The sequence below is a fragment of the Ambystoma mexicanum genome, chromosome 3p, assembly GCF_040938575.1.
Source record: "Ambystoma mexicanum isolate Mex_15411 chromosome 3p, UKY_AmexF1_1, whole genome shotgun sequence".
NCBI classification, from domain to species: domain Eukaryota; kingdom Metazoa; phylum Chordata; class Amphibia; order Caudata; family Ambystomatidae; genus Ambystoma; species Ambystoma mexicanum.
In genome coordinates, this window is record NC_090925.1 from 484319524 (window position 1) to 484332972 (window position 13449).

Consider the following 13449-nt stretch of genomic DNA (forward strand, 5'->3'; position numbering starts at 1 on the left):
ATCTATGTTTCTGTGATTACCAGAGAGTGGAGAACAGAACACATTCACTTAATCAATATCGGCTGGCATCCCCATGTCAATCTCCCTCTACACTTCTCCTGCATGTTTCCGCTCAACACTGTACCTTATCCATCATATAATGCAACAAGTGCCTTTGATGCATCAGATGCACTTTGAAACTCAATTTCTTGTTGTATAAGTGCCTTACTAATGCACAATAAATAAATAAACGAACCAAGCTAGCCTACTAAATCGCACAAGTCCTCTCACTACTAATCTTCCAAAAACTGCATTTTCCTACGCACAAACTCCACAACCACCAATTACAAGACACACGCACCTCTGACACAGCACCAACCTGAAACCGCAACCTGAGACCGCACAGCAAGCCGGATACACCATCTGGCACCCCTCTAAATCTAAACACACTAAACCCACAACACTTCACCACAGACACACACAATAACCTCATGCGGACCCACACAACAAAACACCACCAAACCCAACACTGGAAGCAAACCCAGCCCAAAGTTAGTGTCTTTTCCGAATTAAAGCTACCAACACTGTGTATAGGCTCGTTATAAATGCCATATCATATCATTACAGCACAGCAAAAAGTCTCTCTCCATCCCACTAACTAACCCCACCCTAACCCTGCTCCCTTTTAGAAATCACTGAGTTTGCTTGTTTATTTGTTTATTCACTTCTTATGCGCCCCAGACCCGTAGCTAACAGGGCACAGCAGTAAGAAAATGCAAGGCTTACATGGTTACAAAATTTACAAAATATACAATATAAAGGATTATATGGCTACAAAAATATACAATGTACAAATATACAAGTTACAGAGTGTTGCACTGAGTATAGCACTGAGTGCCTGCAGACCATGAAAATGGCAGTGGTGTGCAATATAAATCTCTATAACACATATCAATAACATATGGATCTAAATGGAACAGCCTGGACCATATATCCCAACATGCCAAGGCCAAAACACTAGAAAAACATCTCCCGGTTGGAATCAAGCATTGCTCCAGAAAAGGCGTGAGAGCAAGCATGTTGATAACGCGTTAATGAATTGAGGGGAAGTATACAAATGTCCAATTTCTCAGTTGTATTTCAACCGTTGGGCAATTATATTCCTTGCATTGAGCTTTCCATTCATATATTTTATTAGTCTCTTCACACAGAGCACACCTGCAGACAGTAAAAAAAGCGATTACAGTAGCCTCACTTGGCTAGCGTGAGATCACCAACACCGACTTTGTACCCGCTTCACCTGGAATGATGCAGGGCCTATGGCCATGTTTCTCAGGCTGATTTTCCCATATCGTTGCACTCTACTTATTTTTTGTATTTTTTTATTTGTGCTTCAACCGACAACAGCTTTTCACATATACAAAAGAGAGCAACTTATAAAACAGAATTACCTAAAATCTTGATTGACATATTAATCCTGTCTCTTATTTTCCAGTCTCTTCACCTGTATGTACCTTTACCATTAGTGATGTTAACCATGTATTAGACCACAAGACCGAAGTACCTGGATGACATTTGTCTCATAGCCTGCTATATGCCTGTCCCAAAACACATCTGATGTCAGTCCATCTTCTCTGTCTACAAATTCTCCATCAGAATATGTTTAATGGACTGCCGGCTAGGGTCGTTGCAAATTGGACCGAATTGTTTTGCTTCTGCACTCGATCCGGCCCCAATGGGACAGCACCTCGCCCCACTCTACTCATACTTTGGCAGTTCGCACAAGTGCAACACTAGATCTATGCACATGACTTGGATACATTTGGAGCAATGCGTGCTCGAGACGCAATTTAGACTTGCACAAGAATGCACGCATATGCCTCTCTGCTTTATAGCCAGATATGGTGTGTTGCAGTTGGGCGCGTGACATCAGGCATGCGACTCAAACCATTGCTCATGTTAATGGGTTGTGAGGGCCTCTGCTTCCAAAGGAACCCGAGACGCAACGCTGCATTAACCTCGGCCTGAGAGATCCCAACATGGCAGTCAATTATCCCTGCTGCAACTATTAACTAAACTGGTTAATCTGGCACAGACTTCGTTCATTTACCGTGCCATGCGGCCCTGAAAGCACGTATCGGTTACTTTTTCTATGAACGCACATATTAAAAGTACAGAAACGTCGTCGTCCAATTTGGCAATCAGGAAAGATGCTGTTTCACGAGCTGCATTCCACTGATTATAAAAAATACAAAACTGTTACCGCTCATTTTCCTCCTCTGAATCAGTCACCAATTCGGCAAACGGTCTGGGAGCAGGCGGTCCATGGGAATGAAAAGCCGAGGCACTGGCAGCCATGTTTAACCGTCAGTGACGAGAATGGTGCAACTCTCACGCTGCGCTATGGGTGAAAGCAGGGGTGTTGCTTTGTCAGGAAAAGATCTGGGGCTATGCTAATGTCAGGACTGTCACGACTCTGGGCTAGCTTGCCTTTTGGTTGTAACCACTGAGCTTCTATCTGGGGCTACAACCAAAAGACCAGGGGCTATATAGCCTCCTCAGCCCCCTCCTCCACCGCCCCCAGCAACGCCTCTGGGTGAAAGAATGTGTAGCACAATCTACTCTGGCATTAAAAAATGAACCCTAGTGACACACAAGGCTCAGCTGGTGATGCGCACATTATTGGCAATGGGTGATTTGTATATATCAAGCAGATGCAAACAAAGGCCGCTGGATCCAGAGTCATACAATGCTTTCAAACATATACGAAATTACAGACCAAAATTCGCACTTTAGACCAGGGGTCTGAAACCTTTAGCTGTCCTGCTGTTATGGACATCTACCATCAGCCCTCGCCACAATAGTCAATGGTGAGTGATCATGGGAAATGTAGTCCAGAGCACCTGCAGAGCCAGAGGTGCCCCTGCTTCAAAGAACCATTTGACAAAGTAAAAGTACTTCTGCCCTTCCCCGGACATTTCTTAAAATACCATAAAGTCCCACCAATGTCTCACAGAAAAAAAAACGCTGCACACTTACTGTAGAATCCTTTGTGGACTTTATGAGTTAGGTACCCACATGGCATCCCAAATACAGTCACTCCAAATGAGAGGCGCAGACGGGAAGAATATGCAACGTCTTTATTCGTTAACTCCCAACCTGTAACAGACTTCCCTTCCCGCCAACTGCTCCTCCCCTTCCCCTGACTCCCTGTCCTCCTCCAAGTGACAGGGGAGTCTTGTAGAAATGACGAAACACACAGCATTATTTCAAGAACTGAGAGCTACACTGCAAAACCAGCGTTACACAATGGGGCTAATTAATAGAATCCAGCGCACAAGTGACGCACGCGGCTGGCGCACAGTGTGCGCGTGCGACAGTCTGCGCCAGGCGCGTGCGCTAAAATCCATATCCACCCACAGCATATTCATGGATTTTAACATCCAAAACCAGCCGTGGCGCAGAGTGGCGCATCGACCCTGCAGCAGCGCCAGTTACGCACCCAACCCCTCCCCGTGCGCCATGCACAGCGCACAAATCCCGTACATGGAGCACAGGCCCCCAACCACGAAAACGCCTGTAAAACTCCCCGCGCACCCCTCCGAATACATGTACACCCCAGCCCTGGGAGTTTCACACGCGATTGGCCCTGTGCGAGCGGGGTACGTGTATTACTGGGGTTCGCAGGAAGTTTCACATGCGATTGGCCCTGTGCGAGCGGGGTACGTGTATTACTGGGGTTCGTGGGAAGTTTCACACGAGATTGCCCCTGTGCGAGCGGGGTACGTGTATTACTGGGGTTCGTGGGAAGTTTCACATGCGATTGGCCCTGTGCGAGCGGGGTATGTGTATAACTGGGGTTCGTGGGAAGTTACACACCCGATTGGTCCTGTGCGAGCGGGTACGTGTGTAACGGGTTTGCAGGAAGTTTCACACGCGATTGGCCCCGTGCAAGCAGGGTACGTGTATTTCTGGGGTGTGTGAAGTTTCAGATGCGGTTTTGCTGTCAGAGCAGGGTATGTGTATTTCGGGGGTGCGCGTGAAGTTTCACACGCGATTTCGCTGTCAGAGCGGAGTACGTGTATCCAGTGTGGTGCGCAGGGAGTCCCGCATGTGAATTGGCAGTGTGGGTCCTCCCAGGTGTCCCCTCTACCCCCTCCACGGCCCCTGCAGGCAGCCCACACCACAGGGGACTACTCTGCACCCCTGGTCATGTCCCGCAGACAGCCCATCCACCATGGGCATGCCCCCCAGCCAAACCACATGTCACGTTGCAATATGATCACCAACTCATGTCCCCCAGCACCCCCACCCCCCAGCAGTGAGGGGCACCTGCCAGCAGGCCCCCACTCATGTCCCACTCATGTCCCCCTGCACCCCATCCCCCAGCAGTGTGGGGCACCTGCTAGCAGGCCCCCACTCATGTCCCCAGCACCCCCACCCCCCAACAGTGAGGGGCACCTGCCAGCAGGCCCCCACTTATGTCCCACTCATGTCCCCCTGCACCCCCACCCCCCAGCAGTGAGGGGCACCTGCCAGCAGGCCCCCACTCATGTCCCCAGCACCCCCACCCCCCAGCAGTGAGGGGCACCTGCCAGCAGGCCCCCACTCATGTCCCACTCATGTCCCCCTGCAACCCCACCCCCCAGCAGTGAGGGGCACCTGCCAGCAACCCCCTACTCATGTCCCCCTGCACTCCCACCCCCAGCAGTGAGGGGCACCTGCCAGCAGGCCCCCAGTCATGTCCCCCAGCACCCCCACCCCCCAGCAGTGAGGGGCACCTGCCAGCACGCCACCACTCATGCCCACTCATGTCCCCCTGCACCCCCACCCCCCCCAGCAGTGAGGGGCACCTGCCAGCAGGGCCCCACTCATGTCCCCCAGCACCCCCACCCCCCAGCAGTGAGGGGCACCTGCCAGCAGGCCCCCACTCATGTCCCACTCATGTCCCTCTGCACCCCCACACCCCAGCAGTGATGGGCACCTGCCAGCAGGCCCCCACTCATGTCCCCCAGCACCCCCAGCAGTGAGGGGCACCTGCCAGCAGGCCCCCACTCAAGTCCCACTCATGTCCCCCTGCACCCCCACCCCCCCAGCAGAGAGGGGCACCTGCCAGCAGGCCCCCACTCATGTCCCCCAGCACCCCCACCCCCCCCCCAGTGAGGGGCACCTGCCAGCAGGCCCCAACTCATGTCCCACTCATGTCCCCCTGCACCCCCATCCCCCAGCAGTGAGGGGCACCTGCCAGCAGGCCTCCACTTATGTCCCCCAGCACCCCCACCCCCCAGCAGTGAGGGGCACCTGCCAGCAGGCCCCCACTCATGTCCCACTCATGTCCCCCTGCACCCCCATCCCCCAGCAGTGTGGGGCACCTGCCAGCAGGCCCCCACTCATGTCCCTAGCACCCCCACCCCCCAACAGTGAGGGGCACCTGCCAGCAGGCCCCCACTTATGTCCCACTCATGTCCCCCTGCACCCCCACCCCCCAGCAGTGAGGGGCACCTGCCAGCAGGCCCCCATTCATGTCCCCCAGCACCCCCACCCCCCAGCAGTGAGGGGCACCTGCCAGCAGGCTCCCACTCATGTCCCCCCACACCCCCACCCCCAGCAGTGAGGGGCACCTGCCAGCAGGCCCCCACTCATGTACCCCTGCACCCCCACGCCCCAGCAGTTAGGGGCACCTGCCAGCAGGCCCCTACTCATGTCCCACTCATGTCCTCCTGCACCCCACTCCCCAGCAGTGAGGGGCACCTCCCAGCAGGCCCCCACTCATGTCCCACCCATGTCCCCCTGCACCCCCACCCCCCAGCAGTGAGGGGCACCTGCCAGCAGGCCCCCACTCATGTCCCACTCATGTCCCCCAGCACCCCCACACCCCAACAGTGAGGGGCACCTGCCAGCAGGCCCCCACTCATGTCCCCCCCTACATGAAATAAAGATGCACAATCATGGACCACTTCTACACCAAAATACCACAGCACGCCACCCCATTCTTGAGACGCAATGATTTCCCAATCCACCCCACACTGACATGCCTATCTCAAGACACAAACCAAAAGTCAACAATGTACATCAACACATGTCCGTCACACACACAAACTGGTTGGCATTGATTGTGTAAACCCACATTTTCACATGCATTAACCCAATGAGCGAATCCCACACATGGAACTAAAATATGAAAATGTATTATGTACAGAAATAAAGCAATGAAATGAAAGCATAACAAAATAGCAAACATGAAATGAAAACCATGTGCAAAAGATGAGTAAATGAAAAGTATAACCAATCCAAAGAAATCTGAAAGAAAAATAGTCCAAACTCTCCCTCCACCAACGCAAATCCAAAGGAAACGTAAAAAGAAAAATCCATTGATCCATGGTGAAATCAAAAGAAAAAGTTCAAATAAATCCATTGTCCAACCATGTACAATCCATTGTCAAGGGTCCATGAGCCCAAGAAAAGAAATGAAACCTACCTAAGAAACTACCTAATAATAAAAATATATACAAATGTGTGTGGCATAGTCCATTCACCACAAATCAAAGGAAAAGGAAAACTAACTCTAAAAACTATTTCCCGGGCCAGGGCACCATCGAACTCCTGCTCGATGTCCCGAGGCGGTCCTCTTCCATGGCCCGAAGGTTCGCAGGGACGATGATATGTGGACCTCCAACTCCCTGCGAATTGCCTCGAGGCACTCGGCCCGCCTCAGAGCCCTCTGCATGGAGTTCTCCGCCCTGACCATTGTGAGCCGTGCCTCTTGTGCCCGCTGCCACTCCGCATCTATGGCCTGGCCCAACCGCTGCCACATGGTCCTCCTGCCCTCTTGCCGATGCCTGCCCCTCCGATGGTGAAGGTCCCAAGCCATCATGGCTCCCACCTTGTTGCTGCTGCTGCGCCTGTGCCCTGGGTCTTGCTGCCTGCAGGTCCTCCTCCGGCTGGGGTGCAGTTGTTGAGGTGGCCACCCCTGCTGGACATCCGACTCCCGACGGTGGCAGGGATGTGTCCTCCACCAGCCTGGCCGGAGGGTCAGAGGCAGCTCCACAGGGTACCCAGGTGATACATGGGTGGGAAGATGGCATGGAGGACGACTGGCTCATAGGGGGTTCAGGTGAGGACGGGGTCGGAACAAGGTCCAGCAAACAGAGGAATTCGGCCCTGGTGACCCAGCCCAGTAGGTCAACGCGGTCAACAAGGCATTCGAGATGACGTGCAGTGTCCTCACGAAAACACTGCTGGTCACCTCGCATGCCCCGTTGACGCAACGCCATCCCACTCAGGACAGGCTCAACCCGGTCCCGGATAGCCACGTCCGCAGGGAGAGGAAGGCCAGTTGTTGTAAGCGGATCCTCTCCTTGAAAACGGGTCTGGACGTAGGCATCCCTGCTGGTGCGGGATGATGCAGTCACAGGATCGGGGACAGGATTACACACAGGCACCTCTGTGGCGGACTGTGCTGCCTCCTGTCCCTGCCCTTGCACTGCACCACTAGCACCAGTGGAATCCCCACCTCCAGACCCTGTGTCTGTCCCTTCCACGGCCTCCTCCTCCACCAAACCCCTCACCAAACTGGATGACACCGTGCCATCTTCCTCTGTCGGACCCTGTGGGGTCTCAGCTGCCCCTTCTGCTGCCGAGGAGCCCAACTCCGACCTCCGCCTCTTGGACCTACCCTCGGCAGCTGCGACCAGGGACGTGGCACCGGACTCCTCACTCCCTGACGAGATGACAACCTGGGAGGGGAGCCGGGCCTTGCGTCTCCGGCTGGGGTGCGATCCCTGCCGCCTTGCTCCACAGCACCCTCTCCGCCCTCTTCATCAGTTGATGCTGCAGACAGGGAGAGATAGGGCACAGGTATCAGGGCACTGTACAATGGACTGATACACACATGACAGTTGCACATGAGTGGCAGTGTCAAACTTCAGACATGGCATCACAATCCCCAAGACACATGTCATTTCAACTCACACACATGAGCAATTCCACAGCAATATTGCACCAGGCAGCACCATCCATACACATACAACGGCACGAGCAGCCGAAGGTGAGCCTGACATCACATGAAACACAGGGAGTGCACAAGACATGCACACACACCACCACACTTTCATGCATGTTTACATCTCCACCAACTGTCGCAGTGATGAGATCGCCATCCATGTCACATCTGGCCTTCAGCCTTCTACATATCAGTGTCACATGCATCCATGTTGCCTCACAGTTGCACACTTGTCACATACACACACATGCACATGTACACAGTGCAGATACATGCAGCTGGAACCAACATCCATGTGTGACACCACAACCATGCCAACGTACATACACAGTAATTCAAACATGTGTGCTCCCACATCTGCATTTGGCCTGCATGCTTACCCACACATACACCATCCATGTGTCTCACACATGAGAGGACTCGCATGTGTCAGCCTCACGCCCCTGTACATACACATCCATACATGGCCCTACAAAAACACATGTGCAACCTGCACACCACTGGCACACCACGACACGCACAGCGTCCAATCAGTATGCATGTACACTTACCGCTGGACTCCAGACGGGTCTGCCTCTCAAGGACCTGGACGTGGAGCGCTGGGCATATGCGTTCCAGGACCCTCATTCGGTGGACCGACAGGTGGCCCCGGAGCCCCTTAGCATCCGCTGCCTTCAAGAGGCACCGGGCCTGGACCTGAAGTCCTTCCAGCGCTTCTTGACATATTTGATGTCGCGGTCTGCCACCCCCTCCTCGTTGATGGCAGTCACGATGTCCATCCAGATCCTGGTCCGTCCTTCATAGTCGGCACGAGAACTTCCAAAGAAGGCATCATACTGCCCCGGGACTTGCTCCACCAGGACACCAACTTCGCTGGCACTGAAGCTGGTGGCCCTCTGCCTCTCTGGCTGGGGGCTGCTAGTGGTGCCAGATGGTGGTGTGCCTGACATGGCAACCCCAGAGGCAGGTGTGGGTGGGCAACTGGGTCCTGGGGCTGGGCTGTGGAGCGATGGCATCCCAGTCGGGAGTCTTCAGTTCCAGCAGGGGTGGTCACAACAACTGCACCCCTGCAGATGGCTGATGTGCAGGCAGCAAATAGCAGGGCACGTGGGCAGCAGGCAGGCAGCAGCAGATGGCAGGTTGGAGCGTGCTCTGGGCTCTGGGGGGCAGTAATTCGGCCTTCTGGCCAGGAGCGTGGTCTTCCGTGTGTTGTTGCGTAGCCAGCTTGATACGGAGTGATTTGGCACGTGAAAAAATTGCACGTCTGCGTGTAATTCGAGGAAAGGCCCTTAGCGCGTATCGCGTCTGTGACGTTACGCGCGCAGGCGTTTCCCTCGTGACGTGGGCATAGTGGTTCAGGGCGCATGAAAAAACTGCACGTCCATGTGTGAATGCGTGTAATCCGAGGAAAGGGCCCACGCGTTTGTGATGTGACATGCAAGGGCGTTTCCCTCAACACGGGTGCATGTTCATCGTATACGTGCAAAAACTGCACGTTCGAGTGTCAGCTCGTGTAATTGGAGGAAAGGGCCTTAGCGCGTACACTCGTAAGTGACGCTGTACGTGTGGGCCGGTTTAAAAGGTACGTGTAGGACGCCATTTCCTTGTACGTGCTTTTCATGGAGAGCGAGTGGGTGAATTCTGTACTTCTTGTCGGTTCACACGCGATTACTTCACAGTGTTACAAGTTCGTACTCCCTGTTACCTCTGACAGCGTTCAATTTTTTTGTTGGGCCTGTTTCCTCAAACAGCGTTCACTTCTTCTTTTGTCCTGTCTCCTCAGACAGCGTACAATTCTTCTTTTGGCGGGGGTGTTGCCAATGCGCACACACACATCTTTTTCACATTCTTTTTCAAGGCAGACGGTGAGTCGCACACATATTTACCAACTGTGCTTGCCCCGTGTGTCATTGTAGGCTGCGTGTATTACGCGTACGCTTAATTTTGTGTTTCTGGGTGCCACAGCGTAGTGCGGGTTCATTTTTCCATGCACATGGTCTACGAGGTGTTGCGTGCACGTTATCTTTTGTTTTCGGGGTGCCTGTGCATTGCGTGACCTGTCATCTTCCCCCAGGGGTCACAGACAGCCTTGCTAGAGCACTAGGGTACGAATTCCATCTAGTACCCTACCCCTTTCACCCCCAATTGCCCAGGACAATCGTTTACTGCTACTCCCATACGCACAACAACATCAGTGCCATGGTTGGGAGGCGACCAAGCGGTAAGGGAGGCAAAGGTGGCCGACCTCCAAAAGGTGGTCATGGTGGGCGCGGTAGGGGACGTGGCCAGGATTTGCAGGGTGCCCCTAGACCCCCATGTGTGGAGGAGCAATCAGGGACACCCATGCCCCCTCCTATGGTTGTGGGAAACGTAGCTGACACCATCCCAGCTCAGCCCTTGTTGGACTAGCCCATTGTGGCACCTGAACCGGCACAGGATGACTCCCAGGCTGACTTCCAGGTAAGCAAATCTACGCCACGTGTGGCTGTGCAAGTTGGTGTCACCAGGCCACGTGGATCTGGGGCAGCTATGTCATCTGCGACCCCAAGTAGGCAGGGTGGGGAGGCTGCAGGGGCAGCTGCAGCTTGATCCACCCCAGCTCTGAGTCGCCCAGCCGGGACAGTGTCGGTCCTGGTCCATCAAACTGACGTTGCACCTGCCAACATCACCCTGCAGCCAATGCCTGCACCAAGACATATGGTCATTGTGCATTTGCACACTCCTAGTACCCAGTCCACCGGCGCTTCTGCCCTTACTGACCAGAGCGGCGTAAGCCACTCAGGATCCACACCACCTTTAAAAAAGAGGAAGAAGGGTGCTCTGGCGCTACAGGCTGAGACCCCAGACACGGCTACACACTCCGGCACGTCAAGGAAGCCTAGCTTTAATGACGCCGGACTTGATGCACTTGTGGTCTATGTGTCAGCACATAGCCGCGAAATGGTGGTGACTGCAGGGTGCAAGACCACACCTGGTCAATGTAAGGCACACTGGCAGACCATCGCGGACATCATTAGTGCCCTTGGATTTGTGAGGCGCACAGCTGATGATTGCTACAAGCGGTGGAATGACCTGAAACGCAGAGCAAAGAACAAGCTGGCCTCAAATCATGCTTCTACTCTGGTGACTGGCGGTGGGTCTCCACAAGAGGACAACCAAATCACTGAACATGAGTCTGTTGCTGGAACCTTCGTCACAGAGGAACAGATCCAAGGCGTGGGAGACCTACCAGATTACGACGCATTGTCCGGTGAGTGCCCATGCATGTGTGTGTAATCCATGTGTATGTTGTGTGGGTGACGGGTTCTGATTGAGTGCCAGGTGAGGGTGTGTGCACCTGAGTGGTATGGGTCACCCATGTGCTTCCTCCAAAACATTCACTGGCCTTGGATTTGGGTATGACAGTATCCCTTCTGCCCACAGTAGCCATTTAGCGCCACATTACTGCAGTTGCCCTTGAACTGTCATCTTCTTGCAACAACATTGTTCTGAATTTTCCAGTGTTAATTCAGGCTGATTGTTTCAATTCTCTCACCTTTGCAACGCATTTTTCAGCCCTATTGTCACATATGTGACATGCTTCTGTCATTGATTACACCCCACATTGGCCCACATTTGTTACCTTGTTACGTGAATGATTAGACCATTCAGGCTAATTGAGTATTGGCCTGCTCACATTGATTTTTGGTGCCTGTTTGTATGTGGTACATGATAGTTGTTTCCTGTCAAGTTCAAGTGACCAACCATTGATGTGTACATCTGCCTGCAATCACTGTATTCTTGTACACTGAATGTGTTGCAGTGAGTGGCACATGCGTATTTTGTCACACTATGTAGCATTTTTCATCTCATCATGTCCATCTCACATGGATGGCTGACAGTACTCATTCATCTGACATATGGCAGTACTTGTGGAATGCACCATGACTATGGTACATGCCATCTGTGTGATGGCATGTGTCATGTATGTGTATTGGACATGCCACTCACAGGCTAATGTGTAATGCCAGTGCTACCCAGCATGCACCAAATGTCCTGCTTTTCCATCTTGGTGTCATCAGTGTGTGCTTTTTGCCTCCCCTTCCAACTCATTGACAGTGCATGCATGCCAGGGTTAAAGTCATGTGGGACATGTGTAATTCATGTATGGATCTCTGCCTTGTCAGGCCTATGTGTGTGCTATGGTGCTCATGCCTGTTTCCATTTGTTGTCTTTCATGTTTTTGCAGGTGATAACTCACTTGATGCTGTTGAGGTGGATGAGATGGTGCAGACCCAGGAGGAATCTCAGGCACGACCAGGCACCAGTGGGGGACGTGGTGTGGTGGTGGGTGAAAACCCTTTGTTACTGCAGACCATACTGTCCAGGGGTGTTTCTGGGTGCACCTCACCAGACCTCTATTCAGGTGCTGAATCGGATGATGAGACTTATGTGCTGTCGCAGGTGAGTGTTTCTGGCAGGGATTCTGTTCTGTCCAACCCACCTGCACCAGGGGTAGAACCCTCTATGGGGATGTCAGTGTTGGTTACTCTGCCTTTGGCGGGTACGGATGCAGGGTCACACTCCACAACATCTGATCCTGTTCCTGGGCCAGCAGATCAGAGGGGGAATGCAGTCCTGCAGCCTCAGGCAGTGCCAGCACAGCAAGGTGCAGATCGCCTTGCCCCAAACAGGTGTGGTGCCCGCCGACACAGTGGCCGTACGCCACAAGGCAATACTGTATGGGAGAACTCCTTTTACGGTATGGCAACCCAACAGGCAGCATCAGTTGAAATGATGGCTCAGGCAATGGAGAGGGTGGCCACTTCCATTATCCCACCTGAAAGGCAGATGGAGCAACAACAGCAGGCAACAGACTCCATTTGCCAATCACACAGGGAAGACATGTTGGCGTCCAACAGGGACCGACAGGTGGCACTGGAGACTCTGCGGGAAGCCATTTCTATAGAGTCACAGGGCCACAGGGAAGCCCTGAGGGTAGAACTCCAAAACCTCAGGGAGACTCTTGTTGAACTTGAGGCTTCCACAAATTTGAGGACAGAACAGCAGCTGGAGCGGCTCACACATTTGCTCTCAGCTGAGCTGCAGGCAACTCGGGAGGAGATCCGGGCATCATGGGAGGCCATGCGTGCAGAAATGCAGGCAACCCGTCAGGTGGTGCATGGGGAGCTCCGTACTATCATCCTCCAGAACGAGACCTTCCACACCCGCATGCTTGCTGCCATGGAGGACCATACCAGGGCTTTGCGTGGGCTGCCTCCCATAGCAACACCACCTCCTGATGCAGCAGCAGAGGGTGATGAGAGCGACAGCAGCACTTCTCCCACAGTAGGGTAGCCGTGCAGGCCATGAGCCCATGGAGGTGTTTTTTTCCCCCCGCAACATCCACACAGGTGGGTGTTGGTGTGCACCCTGTCCTCGGACCTCCTGGGTGCCCCCCCCGCTAGGCCCCCACATGGCCATTTTTT